Raw genomic sequence first — 12482 nt, 5'->3', positions numbered from 1 at the left:
CTTATGTGACATTTCCTTGATCTGAAGTGAGACAACATTTCAGGTTTAGTAATGATAGAAGGTGTAGGTCAGGGGGGCATTGGGAATATTGAGGGTTTCAGTATAAAGATGTTGTATGAGCTGGTGGGCAATGATACATGTAGCATGAGCCTTTGGTCATCTATCCCGATGGCGCTTTGCTTTGCTTGTGCTACGATCCCCCCGCAGGTCAAAGTAAATTCAATTTGCCTGCTGCACATTCAGCCCAGCTCCCTCCCTGCAGCAACCATCACACTGAATTATGTGCGGCCAAGCCTGAGCATTGGATGGAACACTAGGGACATCCAGCAGAGTCTGGACTGCAAGCAGCAGTGACCTCACCTTAACCCGTTCTTGTCAAATCTCTCTGCATCTCACCAGGCCTGTGACCTGTAGGAAATCTATTATGTTTCATGTTTGTTTCATCATTTCTGTCTCCTGGCACAGAACTGTCAGGCTCCCAACATCCAGCTGCAAACTCTTACTGCCCCAATGCCTGGCAAAGGATGCTGGGACATGTAGTTTATATGAGCAGCGGGAGAATTAAAAGGGAACTATCGCAAAAATGAAAATGTAATATAAGCTTCCTTATACTGAAGTTAGAAACTTTCTAAATACAATCAATTAAAAATTCTAGATTGTTTCTGAAATAATCACGTTTATGTTCACTATCCCTCTCTCACCATTTATTTCTCTTCATTCTGTCTTCATGCAGCAGTTGGGTGTCAGATGAAGGATCCAATATATGTTATATGGGGGGGCTTCCTTTCCTAGCAGATGAGCTCACTCAAATAACTGATTCCAGTACAAACAAATCTAACAAAATCACTGCCTTTTATACAAATCCTGCATGTAGAGAGACATGATGTCTGGTGATTTTAATAGAGTGAGCTCTAATACATCTTTTAGGCAAAAGAAGCCCCCCTTTAAGATATTTTGGATCATTCATCTGACACCCAACTGCTGCATGAAGACAGAATGAAGAGAAACAGATACTGAGAGAGGAATAGTGAAGATAAACTTGATTATATCAGAAACAGTACAGAATATTTAATTGATTGTATTTAGAAATTTTCTTATTTCAGTATGCTGAAGCTTATATAAAATTTTCATTTTCACGATAGTTTCCCTTTAAGTATGACTATTATTCAACACAGTCTTAACACATAAGAATTCAGCCTGTAGCCTTCCAGCTATTGCACCACAGCCTTCATCCCAGGGAAGCAACGGATTTGACATCTTTCATCCAATGTGATTACCCTTGCCCGTGTTTCATGTATAACATAAGGCATTATTCCACCTACACTAAATACTAATAAAATGCAACTTGTTGATATATGAAAGAGCATTCTGTCATCTCCAGACACACATATAAAAGCATTTATCTTGATATATGTCAGGCAGTGGGAGAATGCAGCCATAGGCTCCTTTTTAGCAACCGAAAAGAAAGGAATTTAAAGGGCAACTATAGTCCCAACACAAATAACTGTTGCTGTTCCTGCAATGTGTCATCTGGGGGCAGGTATATTTATTTCTCTGCACCCCAGGGAAGCACATTGGGAATTATCTTGGCCTATGGTGAGCGATATAAAATACTAAAAATGAAGAGTCCTTTTACAGGTGCCAGTGTTTATGATAAGTAGTACATCAGTTCTATGCATTCATATAAATAACATGTAACATTTAGTTACCCTTTAACCCAGGCATATTGTTTCCTGCTATTTTAAGCATAAAGAGTCCTGTTAAAATGGTGGTGAAAGATACTTGCCTTTTGAAAAATGCATTAGTTGACTGCAACTGAGAAACGTTACCTTTTGCATAAGACTGTATAGCTCACATTTTCTTTTATATTAGAGCAACCTAGATTTTCAGGTTAGTACCGCTTTAAAGAGTGCAGAATCACCATTTCCACCTCTGTGATGGTGTGCAATATTGCCCCAAAGTTTTCTGATGTGGGAGAATGAGGGGCCAAAGATAACAAATGTGGGAAACCTTCAATAGGAATTTTACTATGGCTCCACCAACACTTTAAAGGCAGAGTTGCGGAATGTGTTGGCTCTTTAAAAGCAATAAATGATAACAATTGTCTTCTTGTTACACATCTGGAACATAAACTAAGAAAGGAATTCTACTGAAAGCAGACTCCAAATTACTCAGTTGAATTTCCTTTCCTTCCATTTTTCTCATTATCCAGTTTGAAAGCCAAAATCAGTGCATCCGATAATCAGCTCAAGTAGAAGTTGGACAACACAAAGTTCCAAAATGTTTACATCTGCCGAAGAGCTTCATTAAAGGGATCCTTTCATGGGAAAACATGTTTTTTTTTCAAAATGAATCAGTTAATAGTGCTGCTCCAGCAGAATTCTCCACTGAAATCCATTTCTCAAAAGAGCAAACAGATTTTTTTGTATTTAATTTTGAAATCTGACATGGGGCTAGACATATTGTGAGTTTCCCAGCTGCCTCCAGTCATGTGACTTGTGCTCTGATAAACTTCAGTCTCTCTTTACTGCTGTACTGCAAGTTGGAGTGATATGACCCCCTCCCTTTCCCCCCCAGCAGCCTAACAACAGAACAATGGGAAGGTAACCAGATAGCAGCTCCCTAACACAAGATAACAGCTGCCTGGTAGATCTAAGAACAGCACTCAATAATAAAATCCAGGTCCGGCTGCAACACATTCAGTTACATTGAGTAGGAGAAACAACAGCCTGCCAGAAAGCAGTGCTGACTCTTTCTGAAAGCACATAACCAGGCAAAATGACCTGAGATGGCTGCCTACACACCCATATTATAAATTTAAAAAAAATACACTTGCTGGTTCAGGAATGGAAATTTATATTGTAGCGTGAATTATTTACAGTGTAAACTGTGTAATTTATAAATAAAAACTACACCATAAAAATCATGACAGAATCACTTTAAAGGAAAACTATACCCCCCAAACAATGTAGGTCTCTATAAAAAGATATTGCATAAAACAGCTCATATGTAAAATCCTGCTTCATGTAAATAAACCATTGTAAATGTAAAAGGGCAATATTTACTTAAATATATATTCCAGTTTGGTAAGATTCTTTAATATGCCACTTAATATGATATGAACTATCTGTTGCTTAAGTGTTCATTCTGGGAGTATAGTTTTCCTTTAACTTTCAGTATGTTATAGAATGGCCAATGGCCAATGCTAAGAAACTTTTCAATTGGTCTTCATTATTATTTATTTATTTATTTTTTAAGTTATTTGCCTTCTTCTTCTGACTCTTTCCAACTTTCAAATGGGAGGTCACTGACCCCATCTAAAATAAAAAAAAATGCTCTGTATTACTACAAATCTATTGTTATTGCTACTTTTTATTTCTCATATTCCTCCCCTATTGATATTCCAGTCTCTAATTCAAATCAATGCATGGTTGCTAGGTTAATTTGGTCCCTAGCAACCAGATTGCTGAAATGGCAAACCGGAGAGCTGCTGAATAGAACTCTAAATAACTGAAAAATAGCAAATAATAAAAAAATGAAAACCAATTCACTCTTTACATCATACTAAAAGTCACTCAAAGGTGAACAGCCCCTTTAATACAGGGACAAATCCTGGCAACCGCGGGAGCTGGGCCTGTGGCTGTGCAGCCCTTACTGAGCCCCCAGTCTTAAGAAGTGAGAGGTCTTTGCAGCCAAGCCCAATACTCCTCAGTGTAGAATATGTAGTTCGTTAGTGCCCCTCTGCTTCCCACTCCTCTCCCTCCTTTACCCACACATTCCTTACAAGGTTCTGGGAAGCAATGCAATGATTCAGCATCCCTATCCATAACACTGAAGGGAATGTTTTTTTCCCTCTCTCTGTTCTGCTCCCATTAAGCCTAAGCTGCCCCTTCCCCCACCTTCCTCCTACTCTTTCTCCCTGTGGAAGCTGCCAGCGCTTTGCTTCCTCAAGCAGAAAGGCACGTGACATTCTCTCGTGAGCCAGGCCAAAAATTTAAAGCCCTAGCATCAGCCAAAGGAAAACGAGAGAGAGAGAGAGAGAGAGAGAGAGAGAGAGAGAGAGAGAGAGAAATAGAGAGCGAGAGAAAGATGGCACTGGCAGTGGGCGACTGGTTTGTTTGTTTTAGGAAAACGTCGCTTTGTACGCAACATGCAGCAAATGTAATCCCATTAAAGATGAGAAAAAGAACAGCATCTCCGTTTCGTGTTGGCACAGTCGTTTTCGTCAACAAATGCCCTGTTCATGAATTACTTTGGGCAGGTCTTAGGTTACACCTCAACCCCTCTAAAAAAAAAAAAACCTTTGGAAGATGGTGTGCACTATCCAGTATGTGTGGGGCCCAATTCTCTCCAACAGGTTGTTCTGTATTTGCACTGTATTTATTAATAACTATTTAATAATTTTATATTATCAAGCATGTAGGGTTGCCATACATCCGGCTTTGGCCTGGTTTTCAGAAGGGCTGCCTGGGTCAACAGTCTGCCTGGTTTTCCAAATAAGAAAAATGGGACAAGATCCTCCTTGATTGACATGGTGATCAGCCAATCCCTAATCGCCACATCATAGACCCTCCCCATGACATATCTCACCCCTGTGACATCATCAACCCCCAGTGCGTCACTGACCAGCCACTGTGACATCACTACCTGCTCCCAGGATGGTGAGCCACAGAAAGGTGGCTTGACCACAAATTATGAGCATACCGTAAATACAGTACTTAAAGGGGTTGTTCACCTTTGAGATAACTTTTAGTATGATGTAGAGAGTGATATTCTGAGACAATTTGCAATTGTTTTTCATTTTTTTATAATTTTGAGTAATTTAGGTTTTTATTCGGCAGTTCTTCAATTTGCATTTCAAGCAATCTGGTAGGTCGTTTCCAAATTGCCCTAGCAACCATGCATCGATTTGAATAAGAGACTGGAATATGAATAGGAGAGACCTGAATAGAAGGATGAGTAATACAAATTAGCAATAACAATACATTTGTGGCCTTATAGAGCATTTGCTTTTTGGGTGAGGCCAGCGAAGCCCATTTGAAAACTGCAAAGAGTCAGACGTAAATGGCAAATATCTATAAAGCTATAAAAAATGAATAATGAAAAACAATTGAACAGTTGCTCAGAATTGGCCATTCTATAGTATACCATGCTAAAAAATACCTTAAAGGTGAACCACCCCAGTTTAAGCCATAGATGCAAAGATCTGATCATTCGAATCCTCGAACGATCGGACTTCCCCATCTCCCGACCTGCCACTAACCTTTACTGTGTGCGTGCACATATAAGTAAATACTATCATTTTGTTTGCTTGGATGAGGCATTCTCCAAACCATAACAGCCGTGTTTATTTATCAAAGTGTGAACAGACAGTTCACAGTCAGAAAAGACCTCTAAAAATCCCATACAATAGGAAAGAATTGTGGAGTTCTTCTCTGGTGAACTGTTTCCTCCTTTGTGAGATCTGATACATATCAGCTACTGTCCTGCTAGTTAAATGCAAGAAGAGACTATTCTCACTGTGCTGTCCAATTGCCATCAGATTGTTGCCCAACTGCCATCAGGCTATTGATTTATCTGCTCTGAACCTGATCTGACCAAGTTACAGGAAAGTCTATAATGTTAATGAGGCATAAGGGAAAATGGGAGATAAAACTGTTCTTTTAAATATGGTATCTATATTTGGAATTCTGGGATTGGTTTCAGTAATGACTGGTACATGTAATTTAGAGGCATACAGATTTAAATGGGGTTACTTGTACCTGAAAATGTGTACAAAAGTATGGGCAGGAGCAAGGGGGTAACTACAGTAGAAGCAGACCCTGCAGTTGTAGGGGGGCTCAGGAGTATAAGGGGGTCCTAATTAATGAACATTTTTTAATATATCTTAATAAAATAGGTCAACGTGTGATTAATTTGGAGCTCTAAATTGAATTTGCTATGGGGCCCAGTAACATCTAGTTATGCCACTGGGCAGGAACCCTGGTAAGGGGCAGGTGGAATCAGGGGGCTCAGACTGATGCAACGGGTGGGAGATTTGGCAGGTCAAAGACAGAGTTCTGCTGGTTGGGACATGACCAGGCAGGCAGTTGGGCCCACCATTTCTCCAAGAAATCCTAAAGTTGGTTTTGGAACAAGTTAGTCCCTTTTTGTCCTTGGATAAGTAAGGTTTTCCTGGTATTCATGACCATTGTCAGACTGGGGTGTTTGGGGCCCACAACCAAGGAGGAAGCAGACATGGGTGGGTGGGGGCCCACGAGGGCCAGGGCTCACTGGGTTTTTCCACTGTGTCCAGACGGCCCAGTCCAACCCTGTTCATGACTATTTCTATATGCTTTGTGGCAACATATGCTGTTTATAGCGTTCCTGCCTTGCTTTATGGCAGGAATTGTAGATACAGTATATGGGGCATTGAGTAAGTTGAAGGAAGGCTGCAAAATACATTTAACTGCTGCAATCTATTTGTTTGCTCTTTACACCCTGCGTTTCTGCTCTGTCTGGGGGAAGGGAGGCACCGTTGTGTTGTTCCCATCTCCAAGATCCGTGAGACCCGGTGGCGTCACTGGTGACGTTGTTTCAGTAAAACAAGTTTTTATCATTTATGTTTGGAAATTACTAGCAGAACTAAATTTCTATTACAATATGTATATATTCTTTATATATCAAATGCATGAAGTTTAATCTCTTGGGCATCACCAATGTTCCAAGCATTTAACCCGTTTGTAGTTAAGCACTTGGGTGGCTGTAGTAAAGCACATGCAGAATCTTGCTGTTGCAGCTGCAGGCTGGATCATATTCCTTTAATAGTATTTTAGTGTTGTTCCCATTGCTTCTCTGCGTCCTCCCCATTTGATTTAATCATTCTCTGCGTGTGACCTCACAACTCTCCGTTGCCTTGGAAATGTTACTGTTCCAAGCAGAGCCTGAACCGCTGTTTGTGGTCTCCCCTCTAATAGAAGCCTTTGGGGAAGTCTTTGAGTGTTTATTTATAGCCCATCGAGGACAGGTGGGGCATCTTCAGCCAACTGTCCCCAGACACATGAGGTTTTAACTCCACACTCGGATCTTCCAACTGAATACAAAATAGAAGCACACAGCTCAGCAGAATCTATCTGGTGAGCAGCAGCATGCAGATTCTACTGGGTGACCGTCATTAACTTAGCTCTAATTGCTCTTTTTGTTCCTTGGTTTTCAGTAAAATCACCACTGGCGGAAGAATTATTTTATTCTCATGCAACAGAAATGGTTCATACCCATGATGGATGCTTCAGAATCACTCTAGGGCACAACAGAGTATAATCTCCTGTGAGAAAATAAAGAATGTAGGAATTTACGGCCCACAGCTTATGTTTCTTTAGGGCAGGAGTTTATTTATACACCCTCCAGCTAATGTTGTGCCTACGAAACATTGACCAGGTGATCCATCCATAAAAAGTAGTGATGGGCGAATTTGCGCCGTTTCGCTTCGCTGAAAAATTTGCGAATTTCGCGAAACAGCGAAAAATTAGCGAAACGGCGCCGGCGCCCGTTTTTTCGACGCCGGCAGCCGTTTTTGTAGCCGGCGCCCGTTTTTGAAAAAAAAAATTTTGACACCGGCAAATTTTTTCCGCCTGGCGAATAAATTCGCCCATCACTAATAAAAAGCTTATGGGCAGGGTTTTCTTCTGGGTCATAACAATAGAGAAGCAGATCCTGTAAATGCTGGGATGCCCAGGGATGCCCAGGGATGTGGAGAGCACAGGGGGACCTGCCTGATTTTCAATAAGTTTTTAATACGTTTGTAAAAGAGGTCATCTTCTTGGAGATTTGGGTGAAGACTCGTTGACCAGTCTTCTTGACTTCACATTAGAATGGAGGAGGAAGAGTGCCCTTGGCTGTCCTCACTGCTGTTACCAGTCAGATAACTGTGCTATTGTAAATGTACTGTGTTTTATAAGAGTGTAGTGGTTAGTAAATCAATAACCTTCTATGGCAGAGGGACCTTGCTGAAAAAAAGAAGTCCTTTAGACCAATTTGGTAGCCAATGTGCCTGTGTATAGGGCCCTCTGACAGGCCTCCCTGACGGATATCTGGTCAAAAATTGGGCAAATGCTGATTGAGGAGGTTTGATTTGATTTTTTTTTGATTAGATTGAGGACCGCATCCCTTCATTGTAATCTGATCATTTGGCCCCTTTGGTGGGCATGAGAGAACACCTTAAAATGGCCATACATATGGAAATCCATATGCAAATGACCGGATCTCTCCCAAATATGCCTACCATGAGGTGGGCGATAGCAGGCTTATTTTATTGTGGGCCCTAGTGCTCAAGGATCAGATCATAATGGGTGGTCGGAAGGAAAACTGCATCAACAAACCAATCCGACGGGATTTTTAAGCCCAGCTGATTGACATCTGGCCAACTTTCAGCCAGAAATTGTTCTGGGTCAGAGGGCCCCATACGCTGGGCAATAAGCAACCGACCTAATCTGTTGGCAGCTTATACCTGTGTATGGGGGCCCTTTAGTATATGGCTGGTAACGCCTGCCTGGCTATTAAAGTAGGATATTGGTTAAACAGGGTGTAGAGTCACATACATGATTCTTTTGTATAATACACCTTCTCTAATAGGAGATCAGATTATACAAGTAGTACCAGCTTCATATAATATAATGCTCCACAGCATATGGCAGGATAAATACAGTACCACCTTCATGAATAATATAGATATGGGATCCGTTATCCAGAAACTCGTTATCCAGAAAGCTTTGAATTAAGGGGAGAGGCCGTCTCCCGTAGCCTCCATTTCATCCAAATTTTTCATAATAATTTCCTTTTTCTCTGTAATAATAAAACAGCACCTTGTACTTGATCCAAACTAAGAAATAATTCATCTTTATTGGAACTATCGCCAATCGGGTTTATTTAATGTTTACATGATTTTCTAGTAGGGTGTGAAGATCCAAATGATGTAAATAATTAAATCCACAGGTCCTGAGCATTCCGGATAACAGGTCCCATATTTGTACCTCCAATCTGTTTGTTGGAGAGACATTCATTGATTTTGGCTTGGGGAACCTTCCTTCAAATTTGCCCATGAATGTGTGCACATAGTTATAAAGCAGAGGACAGATAACATATTCCAATTCATAGACCTCCCTCCATAGACATACTGTATATGGACCTTTGCGAGTTTGCGTTCCCAGATGATGCTGGGCTACAACTTCCAGCATTTGTGTCATATTATCAAGGCTTAAAATATGATAGGAGCAGGGTGTCTGGAAAAAACAGTGAATTAAGCAATTTTGCCTCAAGAGATCATAAGTGTTTCCTGATGTTACAATGAATGTGTCAAGGGAATCTCATAGTGTAACACTTGTGGAGATGTTGGTAAGTGTTCCCTCATCCCATGGAACGTAAGCTATATTTTGTATGAGGTTATTCAGTACGCTAGGGGAAATCTCCTTTCATGTGGGTTTCTGATTTGCCACACAGTGGTTATCCATAGTGACAGACATAACTGGGAATTGGAAAGTCAAGTTAAATAGCTGCACACATTGTCTGAAGTTATTTCCCTTTTTAATCTCTGGCTTATTCCTGCAGAGAGATCATCTTTTGGGGATAGCAATGCATATCATAGTATCAATGCTTTGCTTTAAAGTGGGAATACATTTTATAAAGGTTTTCTCAGTATGTTATCGGTGTTTATAGGGCTGATGTATGCGAGTGCTGATATATCCCACTCTACGGGGGTTATTTACTAAACTCTGAATACAAAAATCCTTTAAAAAGTGTGATTTTTTAGTATAAAATCCGATTTTTGAAAAATCATTTATTATACCCAAGTATGGGAAAAAGTCTGAATCAGAAAATCCGGCATCTCAAGCCTATCGAGGTTGCATATAAGTATATGGGAGAAGTCCCAATGATTTTTGACGTGCTCTGAGTTTCGTGCAATACCTCGAAGATTTTGAGTTTTTGGGTAAAAAGCATACAAAATCGGAGTTTGCGGGGAAAAAAATCAGAAAAAATCTCGAAATTCAGATTTTTCCCAGCAAACCACATTTTCGGGAAAATCTAATAATAAATAAGTGGAAAAAACCTGTGCAGATGTAATCAGAGTTTTTGGCAGAACATGTTGAGATAAATTCGGACTTTGATAAATAACCCCCTACATGTGAAGGCAAGACAATAAAGCAAAGGCCTTTTAGTCAGAGACACGGAGGGGAGTCTACATATACATATTCAAACATGACAAATTAACATGTTGACATTTAAAATCATCAAACAGAGGCAACGCTAAAATAGGCAGCCATTATTGAAATCTGACAGCCTTCTTTATTACCACCCATAGCCGTCTTGTAGTCATAAAAAACAGTGATGGCCAATAGGGTGGCCTGAGGGCCCATTCAGCCCCCTATGCTCAGCTGCAGCCCACATGCTCACGACCCTCCAATAAGTCTTTTGTGACTCTTTCAAATATGTAGAATCAGTGTCGGACTGGGCTGGCGGGACACCGGGAAAAAACCCGGTGGGCCCCACTGGCCCAGGTCCGTACTCATATTCTTCTCTTAATGCTGCGACCCCCTTTATCGGAGGTCGCGGCAAAAAAATTTTTTGTGTGCACAACCAAGGCGCCGGTCGCATGTGTATAAATGAATAAATAAATTGAACTCAAGACTGGAATATGAATAGGAGAGGCCTGAATAGAAAGATGAGTAATAAAAAGTAGCAATTACAATAAATGTGTAACCTTACAGAGCATTTGTTTTTTAGATGGGGTCAGTAATGCCCAGTTGAAAGCTGGGAAGAGTCAAAAGAAGAAAAAATGAAGGACAATTGGAAAGTTTGCGTCAATTATGGTGTTGTGTTTTCGAACTAGCATTCCTAAAGAAGCCATTGTGAGTGATAACTAGTGATAGGTGAATTAATTTGCTGAGAATTTCCACATTTCGGCGCCGGCGAATAAATTTGTGAAACTACGGCGAAAATTCGCCAGCATCAAAAATTTCAGAAAAGTAGCTTGCGTCAACATTATTCGGACGCCCATTGACTTTAACGCCAGTGTCCAAATTGATGTGAATTGCTTGTTTTGCAAATTTTTCAGTGATTTTTTGCCGCAGCAAATTTTTTGCCAAATCGAAATGGGACAAATTCGCTCATCACCAGTGATAACATTACTAGAAACAGATGAGCAGTCTTTAATGTATATTCAGCACAATAATTATATTTTATATAATGCCTACTGATATACATCACTACAGGGACAGCTAGCTTATTCAAAAAGCAGTGCAGGCAGTTGGGGTTTCAACAAGCGGCACACTTGCCCAGCGCTACAGCCGTATAATGGCTAGGACTTCTGTTAATTCCACAAGTACATATTTCTAACCACTACAGTACACATACAGTACATCCTGGGAAAATCTAATAGTATTCTCTGCTGTGCCTACAGTTTGTTATTGTGTTTCCCATGTTTCACAGCCTATTCACATGAGTCTTTTTTTTTTTTTGTAAAGTTCTTTTTTAGAACACAGGAGATTAATCCCATAGAAGAAATTTTAGTCTTGCCGGTGCCAGTATAAATGCTGTGCCCCAGGCATTGAATATCCATGCACTGAGAATTGGATGTGAGTCTGTAATGCATCGGGACATGTAACTCCAGTGCTCAGAGCTCAAGCAGATGGAAAAGAGGAGAACTAAAGGGTGTAATATATAAGTAATGATGATATCCCTGGCATATAATAACTCATGGGTACATGTATGTAGTAGTAAAAGAAAAGGGGCCTCATTTATGATGCGAGTGCAAAGTGCACACAATACTCATCCACAATAATCAGTTTGTTAAATGCTTATGGATGGGAACTGTAATGTATAATGCCCAGTACAGGTATAGGAACTGTTTTCCAGACTTTTTAGGACCTGTGGTTTTCCGGGTAAGGGATCTTTTCGTTATTTAGATCTTCTTACAGTGTCGGACTGGGACACAAGGGGCCCACCCAAAAACCTTAGACCAGCGGCCCACCAAAAAATCTTAGACCAGGGGCCCACTATCAGTACTATTATTCTTCTTTTATTCACTCAACCTCTATTCTCCTAATCTCTTTTCTTTGCATACTAGAATCCATTATTCCATCTATTTAGCCTCTTTGTTCTCATAGAAATAGGGAATAACCATGAAATAGACCAACTGTTTAGCAGCATGAGGGCCCACTGACACCTGGACCCACCGGGACTTTTCTTGGTATCCCTGTGGGCCAGTCCGACACTGTCTTCATACCTTAATTCTACTATAAAATCATGTAAACATTAAATAAACCCCATAGGCTGGTTTTGCTTCCAATAAGGATTTATTATATCTGAGTTGGAATCAAGTACAATGTACTGTTTGATTATTACAGGAAAAGGAAATCATTTTTAAAAAATTCGGATTATTTGGATAAAATGGAGTCTATGAAAGACTGCCTGCCCGTAATTCTGAGTTTTTTGGATAAAGCAGAGAACTG

Source organism: Xenopus laevis, chromosome 7L (genome assembly GCF_017654675.1).
Source record: "Xenopus laevis strain J_2021 chromosome 7L, Xenopus_laevis_v10.1, whole genome shotgun sequence".
In the NCBI taxonomy this organism is placed as follows: Eukaryota; Metazoa; Chordata; class Amphibia; order Anura; family Pipidae; genus Xenopus; species Xenopus laevis.
Note: the sequence above shows the minus strand (reverse complement) of the source record.